Below are 14,964 nucleotides of genomic sequence, written 5' to 3' on the forward strand. Positions count from 1 at the left end.
CAAACCTGTATGAGTTTCTTCGAAGAGTGTTTTAACCAAACCGTTGAAGGTAGCCATTGACTTCCTTGGTATCTTCTCGATATGTCTACTGTCAACTACAAACATTTTTCAAAATATCTTTTGTGTTAAACAGAAGAAAGAAAACTTGCATGATTGGTAAACGCTGATATAATTTTCCATTTTGGATTAAATATCTCTTTAAAAGATATAACCATTCACTTTGAATGCATGGAAAAGAGCTGCTTGGACGTAAAAAAAAAATCCACAGAAGCTAGAAAAACAGCTTTTTTGTTTGTTTGTTTGTTTGCATGAGGATGAGTAAATGGTCTTTCATTTATGCATGAACTTTAGGTTTCAATCTACTTTTAGGCTACTTTCTTGTTCTTTTTGAAACTTGACAGCTAGTCCACTTCCACTGTATTAAAGAGCAACTATGCGAATCATCTCCCTTTGAGTTTAACAAAAGCCACGTGGATTAGGAACAACATGGAGGTGGGTAAATAATGGCAAGAATGTTTATTTTAGGCTAAACTATCTCTTTAAGAAACAGCAGCGATTCACACGTTTCGTCGGCAGAGGGCGCTACAGCGATGGAAAAAATACCCCTGGAGGAAGGGGAAGGCGAATTTACCATCCAATGATATCGGAGCTGAAATGATGCTGCTCGCACTTTCGGTAAAGATAGAAAGAAGGAAAGGACGCGCACGCACTGAAAAGCTAGGTCAAGGTTTTGAGAAAGAGCAGACGCTTTAAATAGACCCGCAGAACCCACGGGACGCCTCGCAAATGCATGGATCAGCATACCTGTACAGTTTTTCTCCACACGCTGTTTTTAAGGGATCAACTATATGAGCTGCAGCGGATATAATGTTGCAGGAAGTCTTACTGCCGCTGCTGTTCACGCTGAAAACAATGCAAAGGCAGTGACAGTCAAGCTCGAGCTCTGCTGTGGTTAAACCTGTCCTGTCACTTCCTATTTGACGTGTGCATGTTGTGGACTGTCAGCCGTACGCGCTTTTTTAAAAGCACGGGAATTGTTTGACTGTATGGAGGACACCGTCGGCCTGCTTTGCTATTTTATTTAGTCGACTCAACCGGTAGCCAGCGACTCGCTTACAGACAGCGCGGGGAAATAGCGTTGCAGCCACCGGCAGACACCTCGACCCGCGGCGGAGATGTGTGTGAGCTAAAGCCGCCGGATATCGATGGCCTCATCGCTCTGATTAGAGCCGCTTTGAGCTAAAACTCCGCGACGAAGGTAAGAAAAAACAAAGCCCGCGAAATATCCGCTCGCGTTTGAAATGTTAATCTCAACGGTTTTATTTTTAATTCCAACTGTCGCTTGTGAGTTCGTTAGTCACGACCTTCTCTAGCTTGTCGTTCGTGACAAAAATAAATAATTAAACGCCTTAAACCCTGATTTATTATTATTATTATTATTATTATTATTTTTACCTTTTGCCCCACATGAACCATTTGGGAGTTGTACCGATATTAATGTATGTGAGTATTAAATGTGTTATTTAATTGTGTAGGAGATTATCGTATTATTTAGATGCTGTAATTTTAGTCTTATCTTAAGGCTTTTACAGTTGTCTCGATTAGATGGGACTCATAAATTGGCCAATCTTCTCGGTAGCATGAATTGTTAATGAGGGTTATCACTGGGCAGTCAAATCACTTATCACCGTTTGATATTATAATCAAACCCCTGTACCTGTAATTATGTATGCTGTATTAATTATTCACTTTCATGAATTAGCATTGAATGTATTTATATTCTCATGGGGATTTGAGGGGAAATCTTATTTGTCATTTGTATTTCTGTATAATTTATAGATGGGTATGCAAATAGATTATTCTCCATATGTTTTAAGGGAAAATAGGTTGATTTTTGGTTTTTGAATTTGTGACCTATCAAAGTTAATTAGATGTCAGAGATAACTTACCTGGTTGAAGAAGATTAGTTAGCTCTACAAGTGACATTATCTGCTTTGAGTAGACCGATGGAGTCATTCTGTGCTGTGTATAAATAATATAACTTTTTAGGTTTGAAAAATTGTAGGTTTGTGATAAACACTGTTCCCGAAGTATGGAATAACACTGATGTATGGATTTTTAAATGATAGAAAAGAAAAAATATTAAAATGAAAAAAGTTATAGGCATATGTTATAAAATTAACTATGTTGAAGCAAAAAAAAATAAAAAAATCTATATAATAAAATCAAAAATATTATAATTATATAGCTGTTTAATTATAAGTTTTTCAAGTTGTGCTACAGACTAAAGTACCTTATTAGATAGAAATGAATACTTATGAAAATAACTTGCGTAATATGAGTTTGATTTTCCTTAATGCAGGAGCACTTTTGAGTTTTAGCCAAATAATTTGTATAATATTTTATCATTTTACAATTGTTATTTGCATACATGGTTGACTCAGATGACACAGACATGACTCTATATCATGTTTTTTTGCATATCTATCTATCTATCTATCTATCTATCTATCTATCTATCTATCTATCTATCTATCTATCTATCTATCTATTTATCTATCTAATACTGGTTCCACCCAATATTCAGATAAGTGTTGACCAATAGCCAATCATTACATTTCTACATGTAGTCGCCCCCTCCACCCCAGTCCTAAATATGTAGTTAAATCATCAATATCTGGCTTTAATTTCATCTGTCTTTGATGAATAAACACATTGAACACAGTTCAGTATCATCCAGTAATGATTTCAGTCTTGTCAAGATAATTGGGACGTTCTTCACATCTTAATCACACGGTTGCAATTATCTCGTCATGGAATTGTTAATTTTAGCTGCTATTCCTCTTCGGAGCCTCGTTTTTCCGGTGTGCTCGCTGGACACTCCCTTTCACCAGCAACCTACATTTGTAGTTTGCGAGACCTCATAGTTTGCCGTGTTCTTTTCAAGCACATCGAGGGAGAGGGAAAAATGCTTCCCTGTATCTAATTATCCTGCCAAAATGATTAGGTTTGTTCTTAATGAATCCTGTTATGAAGCAGCCATCGTAGAAAGAATGAGTCACAGTATTGATTGGCTCCCACTCCCCCCTCCGCTCCCGGCCCGGCTGGAGAACGCCTGCTGATGGCTGCAGCTCCGACAGGGATGTACGGCCGGGATCGTGACAGCATGCCGATGTGACCCCGACACCGTCAGCGGTGGGCTGGTGGGCTGGTGGCACAGCGAAGAGAGGGAAGTGCAACGGTGGGGCGACTCTACGCAGTTGCACCATGTTATTTATAGCCACATAGTAAACATTGAAATGTATTCCCTCCAAACAAGGCAAGCAAAGAGCCACAGAGCGGCTACAGAACATACGCATGTTCATTTAGCCCAGGAAGTTTGTCATCCATTGTGTTGTTACTGTGAAAGAGCCAGTGCTGAGCTTTCTTTACAGTGGCTTCTTCTTGGGAAAAAAGTTTATAATTTTACATCACAATTACAGAATAGATATCTTTGCTGAAAATTCAACCACAAAATGTTTTATAATTGAATAAACAGAAATGTCTCTTTTTGTTTAGCCACTGAATTAAATTGATACTTGAAAAGATGCTTAAATGAATATGTCAGGTACCAAATAAATGCAAAAACAGCTTAGCATTTTATATAATATTTCAACAAAAGCTGGTGCAGTACCCTTTTAAGATTTACTAATGTGTACCATACAGGTACTAATGTGTACATTGTAGAGTACCTTTTAAGGATAAATATGATACAGAGATGTACCTTTTGCAAAGGTATTTCTTAGTGACAGCTTTTGTACCTTTAGTTTTTTTTTTTGAAAGTGTAAAAACAAGACTTGAAAAAGAAAAGAAAGAAAATTCAAATTAGCTATGTTTGAAGCCGTTGTAATGCGGCTGATATATGAATAAATGTAATAGAGAGCAGCAGCCTTGACGTCAAAACCCAGAAGAGTAGTTCACCATGGGTTCCCTTTAAGATTTTCCCGTGGTTTTTATAGTAAAAAAGGTCTGTGGAAAACATAACTTATGATACTTGGATGTTTAATTGTACAATGTAAACTGCTCACACACGCTTTTTAAAATTCACATTCAGTATGGGTGTTATCAATACGCACTGCAAATTGTGCAAAATGTCCATTTATATTTACCACAGACCTTATTTTACTCATAGTCCGCTACAAATGCCTATCTGCGAGACTAGTTTCAGCATAAACTGTTTTTTCTTTAACACCACAGTATAAACCGTATCAGAATCGCAGGTTGACTTGTTTATGCCATTGCATGGTACATACCATTATGCATATCTTCATGCTAAAGCAAAACCTTACATTGTTCGAGTTGCAGGTGTGATATGATTGACAGTCGTTGGCCTACAGTGGAATCTGTTATCCTGTGTAACAGTAGCGCTTTTCCCTCGAGCGGGCCGAGAGTGTAACGGAGAAGCTCGACTCTCGGGTCTCCAGACACTGTATATCTCTCAGGTGAGACCATTAATAAATGAAATGTGTAGGTTTGTGTGCGAGCACTTTGTATCATGTTTAGCATAGCTTGTTCCGGATCTCCTTGAGTATTCGTTGGGGAGAATCAGCCCATCAGTCATTCCGGCACTGAGGCGTCCCGTTCTATTTCTTGCTGGATTTTCTTGGCGAATCTTTCCACTGGGCACCACTGGCATCTCCGCTTCCAAATATACCCATTGTGCTCGGTAATAAGTGTACTATATCAGGAAGTGTGTTGGTGTTGGCAGAAGAGCTGTGTGGGCATATGCTTGGGTGTTTTTATATAACTTACAGAAAGTTACAAATAACCATAGCATCTCCATCGACATCTCTATTCCCCATTCTGCTCATTAGTCAGCTCAGCTGATCTGGAAGAGTTGATTCCCGCAGTCAGCGAGGGAACAGCATCTGTGTTCTAGAGCTGTTTTAGATGGTTTGGAAGAGGAACTGTAACCTAACAGAATGATCATGAGTTCCTAATGGAGTAGTTTACTGTTAAAATGTATACGGAAGCTTGTTTCCACAACTGGATAAAAATTAAAAAGGTAAATGCAACTTTTTATCTCACAATACTGACTTTTGTTCAGTTTCGTTTTTGTTTGTTGAGTTAAAAAGTTCTGTCCCTCAGACTTTATAACTTGGAATTTAGTTTATATCTCACAATTCTGAGAAAAGAAGAATTACAAAGAAAAAAGTCAAAATTGCAATTTATAAATTTGCAAGTGCAAGAAATAAAGTCAGAAATAAGTCAGAATTTTGTTTTCCAGAATTGTCATCTTATTTCTCACAATTCCAAATGTTTCTTGCGATTCTAACTTTATAACTGTAAGTTGCAAGTTTATAACTTGTGTTTTTATCTTTAAAACTCACAATTACAGGTTAATGTCTTGCAAATCTGAGAAAAAAAGATAATTGTGAGATTCAGTCGCTATTAAATTTAATTTTTAATTATTAATTTTATTCCATATTTATCAAACTTTCCTGTGAAACACAAAGGAGAATTTTGAAGGATGTTCAGTCCTGTAGCTCTTTTTTTGATAGCAGGCAATAGTGATCATCTCTGTCAAGCTCTCTGAGCACCGTGTTTCTTGTACGTCATCTTTCAAGTCTTTTGAAGTCACGTGTTAGTTTTGTATGACGTAAACAGACCTGAACTGTTTGTTATTATTGACTTAAAATCTACAGCTGTCAAACCTAATATTGATCCATTTAAATATAGAGCAAATAATGACTTCATTTTGGGCCGTTTCCTATTCAAAGCTTTCATGTGTCTTTGAATAGGGTTTAGATGTCATATGAACTACTTTAATCGTTCTGTCACTTGTTTATTAATTATTTTGGAACTTGGGAGACATGGTCACCAACTGTTTATGTATTTGAAAGTGCTACATAAGGATACTCAAATGGGTTTGGATTAACAAGAGGGCGAACATGACTGAATTTCATTATAGGTTGAACAATCCCCTCAAACACATTGGCTGACTGCCAGTGAAGCCTCCGTGTGTTGAAATTATCCCATCCACTGACCTCGTCCCAATTTCACAAATGCAAAAGTTGCATAGGACCATCCCCAAGCGTTATTATACTCATGACGCTTGTGACCACATAGCCAAACGTCACTGGCTTTTGAAATTTTAATAGTGTTTGTCCACCCCACTTACAGTAATAGACTCGGAAAGGCAATACACTGAAAGGACCACTCTGTTAGTACGGACATACCTGCTTCAGCCTCTTTTGTGACATCAGTTTCGTCAGGTTTTGGATCTGTGTGGGCAATAGCTGTTCTCCACAAAGCAGAGCACCATTATTAATGAATGCAATCAGGAAATGGCCAGTTGGTCTTAATAGATGCCTAATCTTGGTAACAAATGGGTCCAGGGTTGGGGGGGGGGGGGATTGTGTCATTGCAGCCTCCAAGTGGCGTGTGGTTAATGCTGCAAAAAGCAACTGCATATTTTTCACTTTTTGAGCTTGGAGCCCATCCAGACGTTAATGGTATTGAGCTGTGTGTGGTGCTCTGAGGCCACGCCCACTGTGATTTTGATTGATGTCACTGAACTTAGAGAAGTGACTGGTGAAAAGATGTTATGCTAGATGCTGGGATAGATGATGTGTATTAAATAAATTAGTGATGTATTTGTAATGACTGTCAACCATTTGCAATAAGGTTTTATTTGTTAACATGTTAAATGTTAATCTCAACATTTAGTAAAATATTATTGAAATCAAAATTGTCTGAATCTGTTGATATTGTAAAAAATTGTCAAAAATCTGTTGATATTACTTAATGAGCTAACATGAACTATCCATGAACAGTTTTTAATTTTAATGTCAACATAAATTAATAAATACTGACAAATTTATAGCTCATTGATAGATGATATTGGTTAATGCATTAAAGGGGGGGTGAAATGCTCGTTTTCACTCAATATCATGTTAATCTTGAGTACCTATAGAGTAGTACTGCATCCTTCATAACTCCAAAAAGTATTTAGTTTTATTATATTCATAAGAGAAAGATAGTCTGTACCGATTTTTCCCGGAAAAACACGAGCGCCTGGAGGCGTGACGTGTGGGCGGAGCTAAAGAATCACGAGCGCCAGTTGCGTTGACAGCGTTTGGAAGCTGTGACAGCTGTGAAGGCTGAAACTGAACGAGAGCAGCAGCAGCAAGGACTCGCTCCGAGCGGGGCTCGAACCCGGGTCTCCGATGGGAGGCGGACGCACTAACAAGGAGGCAGAGATATTTTAAGCAGTTTTACTCACCGCCTGCGGTTCCAACACACAATCGTGACCCTTTTTCGTTGGGATTGCATCATCCTTAAGAAATAAAGGATACGCAAATCCGTCGTCAAACTGGGCTTTGTTTGTAAAACAAGCATTTTAGAAATGCAGGGAACAAACACAAACACTTGCACAACTCCGTTGATGCTCTGTAAAAATAAACTCCATCCACTGGTCCCTTAATGCTGTTTTTTCTTTGGTAATCTGTGCAGGGTTGTCTTGCCCTGGCAACCAAAAACACACTCCTTTTGTGACATTTCGCGACGCTCTCGCTCTGATCAGTGAAGTCTGTTGTGCTCTCAGTGCTGTACTATACGGGAGCGCGCGCTCTTCCGGCAGAAGTGCCCTCAGGACCCATATAAGGAAATTCCGCTCCATCTAACGTCACACAGAGCCATACTCGAAAAAAACTTTCCGAAACTTGTGACAAACCGGAAGGAGTATTTTTGGAACAGAAATACTCCTTCAAACGTACAACTTAATTTTTGAAACTTTGTCCATGTTTAGCATGGGAATCCAACTCTTTAACAGTGTAAAAAACTCAGTATGCATGAAATAGCATTTCACCCCCCCTTTAAGGAGTTAGTTCACCCAAAAATGAAAATTAACCTGCTTCTGTCAGACGAATCCAATCGGGGTCATATTAAAAATTGTCCTTACTATTCCTAGTGTTATCATTACAGTGGGTAGGTGTTTCTGTTTAACACTGTTTCCATGTACGACAGTCAGCAGAAGTGAGAGATGAGTGTTTATTAAGTTTGAAATATGGATATTTTTCTTACAAAAATGCATGGATTCACTGCAGGAGGCCTTTATTCACCCCCTGGAGCCATGTGAGGCACGTCTTATTATGGATGCATGTGCTTTATTTGATGTGTTGTGGACTGTTAAACAGAAACACCCACCCACTGCAATGATAACGCTTGGAATAGCCAGGACAATTTTTAATATAACTCCGATTGGATTCATATGGAAGAAGCAAGTCATATACACCAAGGATTCCTCTAGGGTGATTAAAGCACAGGCACAGGCCTTTTTGTTGTGTTTTTATAACACTTCTGATTTAAATGGGTAATGAACTGCCTTTTTTATTATTTTATACTGTTCTCTAAGGTCCCCATATAATCTTATCAAGATTTTAACATCCAAAAACATAATTCTTTAGAAGTAATAGGCTTTTTTTTTGTCTAGTTTTAACCCCTCCTCATCAGAATGGTCCGTTTGAATAGACGTATTGTAGTCTCGGAAGTAAACACCCACTGATATAACTGGCTAACACTTGTGTATGTTTGACAGTGTACATTCCTCATAGAAGGACACTGCTTTGATTAGATTAAAATACATAAATATTCACACGTCAAACGATTTGTCAAAACAGACAAAGCAATAGTGGCCATGTAATAAAAACCGTTACTCACACTTGTGTGGTGTGATTACTGTCGGATCCAATATAATTGGCACAGCATCATTTTTTAAGTTTGGATCTTTCTGAAAATCCTGTGTCGAATTGTGCCTTGTTTGTAAACAAATCCGTGGAAAAAAATGTGAACAAAGGACCAAGTTCTTACTGACATGGCCTGGATCTTCATTAAAAATAAAGTTCATCCACACTTTCCTAATGTTGGGATCAGAAGGAAGGCAATGCAAACATTGTTTTCCCACAATTTGGCACTGAACAGCATCTTGTTGTCTTTGGAGCAGACAGGTCTTTGTGTAGACTTGCGTTTGGCTCTCTCGTTATTCACTAGTGGTCAACCTATATTGTTTTTTTGACAGCCAATACCGATGCCGATGGATAAAAAAAAGAAATATAAAATATATAAACATGCATATACTTTAGATGACAAAGTATTTTTCACAAATAAATAAATATTTTGGAAGTAAACACTGTAACAGGGCACTCAGTATTCTGGAAGTTTGTGTGCATTGGAAATCATATTTTTCTAATAAAACTGATATTTTTTTTCATACAGCACACGGAGAAAATGAAATGAATATGATAGTGGGTAAATCCATAAAGCACAGCATAATATGAAATCACAAGTTTAAAGTTTCAAGCTTTCAATTAACATGGACCGTCCGTCACTCTGAGAACACTGGATAGAAATGCACACTTCACAAGATCTCACAGCTGGATTCGACTGAGTTTGTGAAAACAAATGTTTATTAGTCATTCAAAGATTTGTTTAAATCATATAAATGTGTATTTACCTAATGCTGACGGCAAACGAGAAAGTATTATAATGTTTACCTTTCTATTACTAATAATATAAAAACCATCATTATAATACTTTTTGTATACATTAATTTCATTTGTTTAACCGTTCTATCTGATTATTATACAGACTTCTATCCGTCTAATACAGAACTGTTAACAACAACGGTAAACAAGTGGCAGAATGTGAGCACTGTTTGAACCGCTCAGATGCTGCCGTTCTCATTGCTGTCAAAACAAAAGTCCTGCATCGAACACATCGGCCAAGCAAAAAAACGTATTGCCTGATATCGGCCTTTTCAATATATCGGTTGACCACTATTAATTACACTAGATGCATGAGTCAGTGGCTGGGGCTGCCACTTTATGAAGTAATAGTTTGGATAAAAACTGGCTTCTACATCGCTGCCGGTTTTTATCCAAACTATTACTTCATGAAGTGGCATTCCACTAGCTGTAATTTTGGCAGACTGACTTCGGTTTATGTTGTTTTTAGACCAACAAGAGAGTTCTGAAACTTGTTCTTGTTTTTATAGAACGGTGACCTTGTATATGTCAAAAGATCAAGGGAATTTTAATTTCTCAGTTCATGACCCATTTATACGTAACTTTCCAGTAAGTACAAACCACATATTTTTAATTTATTGATTCAAAACTCTTGATTAAATAATGTCATGTCTCAAAACTGGTCATGAAAGTCCCTGTGACATTTTCCATGCATGTTTCAGTGGGATCTCTATTTTTAAATGTTGTAGTATTACAAATTTGTTAGAATTGGCATGATTTGCTTCATCAGTCATGTCAAGCTCTCAGTTTTAATATTCAGATTTAATGATTTATATTTATAATTCATCATTTAGAAATATACATTTTCTGATGCATACTGTCAAAAAGCTGAAAAATCTACACTTTTTAGTAGATGCCATGGTTGTTTTTCTCTTACAAAACAAATTCTGATCCAGTTGCACAGTCAATATTTCCAGCATCGTATGTGTTTAATCTTCTTGCTGTAAAATGATACTCAATATCAAACACCTGATGCAGCATTCAAAAGTATGATCGATTTCTCAAGCCTCTATGCTAATTTCACATAAAAATCGATGCTGGCCCAAGTCGTTCTGTTCTACAAACTAATTTTTCATACTCCCCATATCTTTTGATTATTTATATGATGATCTTAACATCAAAAACTGGCATGTTGCATCACAACTGCAACATTTCCATTTATGGTTGTCATCATTACCAGCAAAGAGCTAGCTGTCTTTGTCTTTCATTAGCCTCATTGGTGATAGTCATGAGGGTTTTTGGCTTCTGCGGTTTAGCAAAGTTCCTCTCCAAGTTCTTGTCTGATAAAGTATGAGGGCCAGTGGAATTTTCCCACCACCGCACACAGCGACCCACTTACGCCATCGGCCCTTTCATCATCCCGTTGAGCCGTGCTGCTCACTTGTGAAGCAATTTGCATTTTATTGTGAGGTTTTTTAGATCTGCATGCATTATTGCAGGTATTTGCAACGCAAAGCAACGCAGAAGATTGAGGTTGCCATTGATACATTTTGTGTACATTATAGCACTTGAGGAACTAGGTTTAAAATGGCATGTTCTCGGCTTACATGTATCATATTTGCATTTATGAATCTTGATAATGATTTGACTTGAGATTGGGAGATTTTCTTTTGACTCATGCTGTTTGGTCACATTTGTATGTCACAGTGCTTTTGCATTTTCCCTCCTAGCCACGTTATTTGTTCCTCACCATTACCCAAAGCATATCAGCAGTCGCATCAGGTATCTGCCTTATGAAACTCATGCATTATACCCCGAGCCCCCTTAATGTGCTCCGCCAACACTGGCGAGGTAGCATCTCCGACTCCGACGGAAGCTCTTTTCTCAATAGGTTCCATTTTTCCCACAACCGGCCCCTAAAGAGGCTTTTTAATAGCTCTGAGCAGAGGCTCGGCATGAGATGAGTGGCTGACGATTATCTGAGCTCAAAGCCCCGTGAGGTGAGTGATTTATTACAATAATTTAAAGAAACGAGTGAGCACGGAGGCGAGCCACTATCAGCTGGCCCGCTCTATAAATAAACTGCCTTTTCTCATCATCCGCCCCTCACGTCAAGGGTTTGTTTGCGCTTCCCTCTTCCTCCATTTATTCATGTGCCTTGTGTAGCGGCGCGTCGTCTCCGATTTATTTGCCTCTAATTTATCTGAAACAGAAGAGACTTCGAATGTTCTGATAAGAATTTTATGGTGATTTCAAAAGTGTTGTAGGAAGCAAAGCACCTCGCTGTGTGTGCGATTAGTAAGGGAAGCACTGAGTATCTGTTATTCAGTTTTGACAGTGATGCATATTATCTTTTAATGTCAAAGTATTGTATTTTACACAGGCACAAAGTCATTATAAATGCATTTTGTGCATATTTTATGAAACATACTTAGTTATGCTTCTTGATACCAAGTTGCACAATGCAATGGCAAAGTACAGGTCACTTATCGTGTCAAAGTCTTAATTTACATAGACAGACTTTGCAAAAAAAAGTCAAAATAAAATATTAATTTAAACAATGGCATGTGGTAATAATTGTTCTCGTTTAAGTAACCAAGATTTATTTATTTTTTTTAGATTATTAGAAACTAGATTTTTTACATGTTTTGGTGAATAGAAAGTTCAACAGAACAGTGTTATTAGAATTTTTTGTGTATTAATGTCAATATTTTTTTTCTGTCACTTTTGATCAATTTAATGCATCCCTGACAAATAAAAGTACCTATTTCTACTAAAAATACAACTAAATACCATGACTTTAGGGAAGTTGTGGTCTAGTGGTTCGAGAGTATGACTCCTAACCCTAGGGTTGTGGGTTCTAGTCTTGGGCCTGCAATACCATGACTTAGGTGGTCTTGAGCAAGACACAGCATAAATGGCTGCCCACTACTCCGGGTGTGTGTGTTCACGGTTTGCATGTGTGTCCATCCACTTCGGATGGATTAAATGCAGAGCATGTATTCTGAGTATGGGTCACCATACTTGGCTGAATGTCACGTCACTTTATCGGGGAAGTCGTGGCCTAGTGGTTAGTAGGGCTGTCAAAATTGCTCAAAAATGACGTTCGAATATTCCCTCTAAAAAATAAACGAATATTCGAACATCTGGTTGCGCATGTTGTCAGTGACGCCAATAAGTCAATAACAGGCCAAAATAATACAAAGAGACATAACTACTTATAGTTATAGTATAGATATAGTATATTTAAGTTTAAACATATATGGCAACGTATTACCTACACAAAAACAAGGAAATCAACTAATGGCCAAGACTGCAGACCTCACGCTCTCTCACCCTCACGTTCTTTGCGCATAACAGATTAAATGAACAAACACATTTTTGTTCAAGCAATTTAAGGTCGCGACTGTTGTGCCAAATATAGCAGGCTTCATTCAGTGATTGAAACAAATATTATTCATATTAATTGAAGTTTTACAGCATATAGTACTGACATTGAATGCTCCGAGCGAGCTGTGCTGTGGTAAACATGGAAATTTTCCTTGACATGAAACGATAAATAATCAAACCTTGCTTCCATTGCTTGACAGATCTCCCCGAAGCCTGCCCCATCCGCGATACTGATTGGTCTCATGTCCTTACAAATGAACGAAATTAATTTATCCGTTATGGCCTCTTGTCGTGTTGCAGACAAAGAGCTTGTGGCGGGCGATGCAAAGTAACGTTAAGTGTCAAGACGTGACTGTTTAGCTGGAGTTCCACACATTATGCCATGCTCATTTGTGACCTCATGTTGCTAGTAGTCGAATGGTATGCTAATTAGGGCCCGAGCACTGAGGTGCGAGGACCCTCTTGTATCTGCTTTGTTTTTTATTATTATTATTCTTCTTCTTCTTCTTCTTCTTCTTCTCCCGAATGAATCGCATTTTTGAGGGCTTTAACATGCTCAAAAAGTCATGAAACTTTGCACACTCGTCAAACCTGGTGAAAATTTTCGTCTGATATAGGATTCAGAAGAGGGTGTGGCAAAATGGCTCGACAGCGCCACCTATACCAAGAAAATCAACAGCCTTCCAGCTATGTTTCACGTACATGCACGAAAATTGGCACACATATGTAACACACCAATACCTACAAAAAAGACTCTTGGAGCGAAATTCTAAACCCAACAGGAAGTCGGTTATTTTTAATATTATGAGCATATTTTGTGTAATTTTGGTCATTTCCATGTGTTGTATTTTAACGAACTCCTCCTAGAGAGTTCTTCAAATCAACACCAAATTTGGTATGCCTAATCTAAAGGCCTTTGCGATGTTAAATTGCGAAGATCTTGAGTTTTCGTTGAAGGGCGTGTCCGTGGCGGCCTGGCGAATTTCGATGATTCGCCATGAAAAATGAAGTTGCTATAACTCAGACATACAATGACCAATCTGCCCCAAACTTCACATGTTTGATGAGACTCCTGACCTGAACAGATTAACATGCCCATATTCAGTTATAGTCATAGCGCCACCTACTGGCAACAGGAAGTGACATATTTTACACTGCAATGAACTACTCCTAGAAATTTTATGACATCAATGTATTTTTTGTGGTCAGTCTAATCTAAAGGCCTGTGCGATGTTCAGTTGTGAAGATCTTGAGTTTTCGTTAAAAGGCGTGTCCATGGCGCCATCACGAAGTTCGATGTCTCGCCATGGGAATAAAAGATGTTATAACTCAGGCATAAAATGTCCGATCTTCCCCAAACTTCACATGTGTGATAAGAGTCCTGGACTGAACACATCTGAAGGCCAAAATTCCATCAGGTGTGGAAAAATGGCTCGATAGCGCCACCTATACACTTTCAACAGAGTGCGCCTCGAGCTATGTTTCATGTACATGTACAAAAATCGGTATACACATGTAACACACCAATACCTACAAAAAAGTCTCTTGGTACGAAATCCGAATCCCAACAGGAAGTCGATTATTTAGAATTTTCTCTGCAAAATTGGCGTTGTTTTTGCCATTTTCAGGGGTTGTACTTTAACGAACTCCTCCTAAAGATTTATTCAGATCAACACCAAACCTGGTCAGTGTAATCTTAAGCCCTTTGCGATGTTAAATTGCGAAGATCTTTAGATTTCGTTAAAGGGCGTGTCCATGGAGGCCTGACAAATTTCGATGTTTCGCCATGAAAAAGGAAGTTGCTGTAACTCAGACATACAATGTCCAATCTGCCCCAAACTTCACATGTTAGATAAAACTTCTGCCCTTAACAGATTTACATGCCCACATTCACTTATAGTCATAGCGCCACCTATTTGCAACAGGAAGTGACATGTTTTACGCTGCGACAAACTACTCCTATAATTTTTTTGAGATTAACATATATTTTGTGGTCAATCTAATCTAAAGGCCTGTGCAATGTTAACTTTTGGAGATCTTGAGTTTTTGTTAAAGGCCGTTTACATGGCGC

At 38.1% G+C, this 14,964-nt stretch overlaps 1 protein-coding gene across 4 annotated transcripts in view; it reads left to right on the plus strand.

Moving 5' to 3' along the window:
• Nucleotides 1-653: 653 nt before the first annotated feature.
• The window catches only part of LOC127965911 (membrane-associated phosphatidylinositol transfer protein 2), a 71,072-nt gene continuing 56,761 nt past the window's right edge, over nt 654-14,964 (plus strand). For 2 of the 4 annotated variants that reach the window (XM_052566625.1, XM_052566626.1), the window contains exon 1: nt 654-1,258. The gene's annotated coding sequence lies outside the window, so the exon portion shown is untranslated. The remainder of the gene's footprint in view (nt 1,259-14,964) is intronic. The other 2 variants (XM_052566627.1, XM_052566628.1) reach the window with 2 other exon arrangements.

Source organism: Carassius gibelio, chromosome B10 (assembly GCF_023724105.1).
Source record: "Carassius gibelio isolate Cgi1373 ecotype wild population from Czech Republic chromosome B10, carGib1.2-hapl.c, whole genome shotgun sequence".
In the NCBI taxonomy this organism is placed as follows: domain Eukaryota; kingdom Metazoa; phylum Chordata; class Actinopteri; order Cypriniformes; family Cyprinidae; genus Carassius; species Carassius gibelio.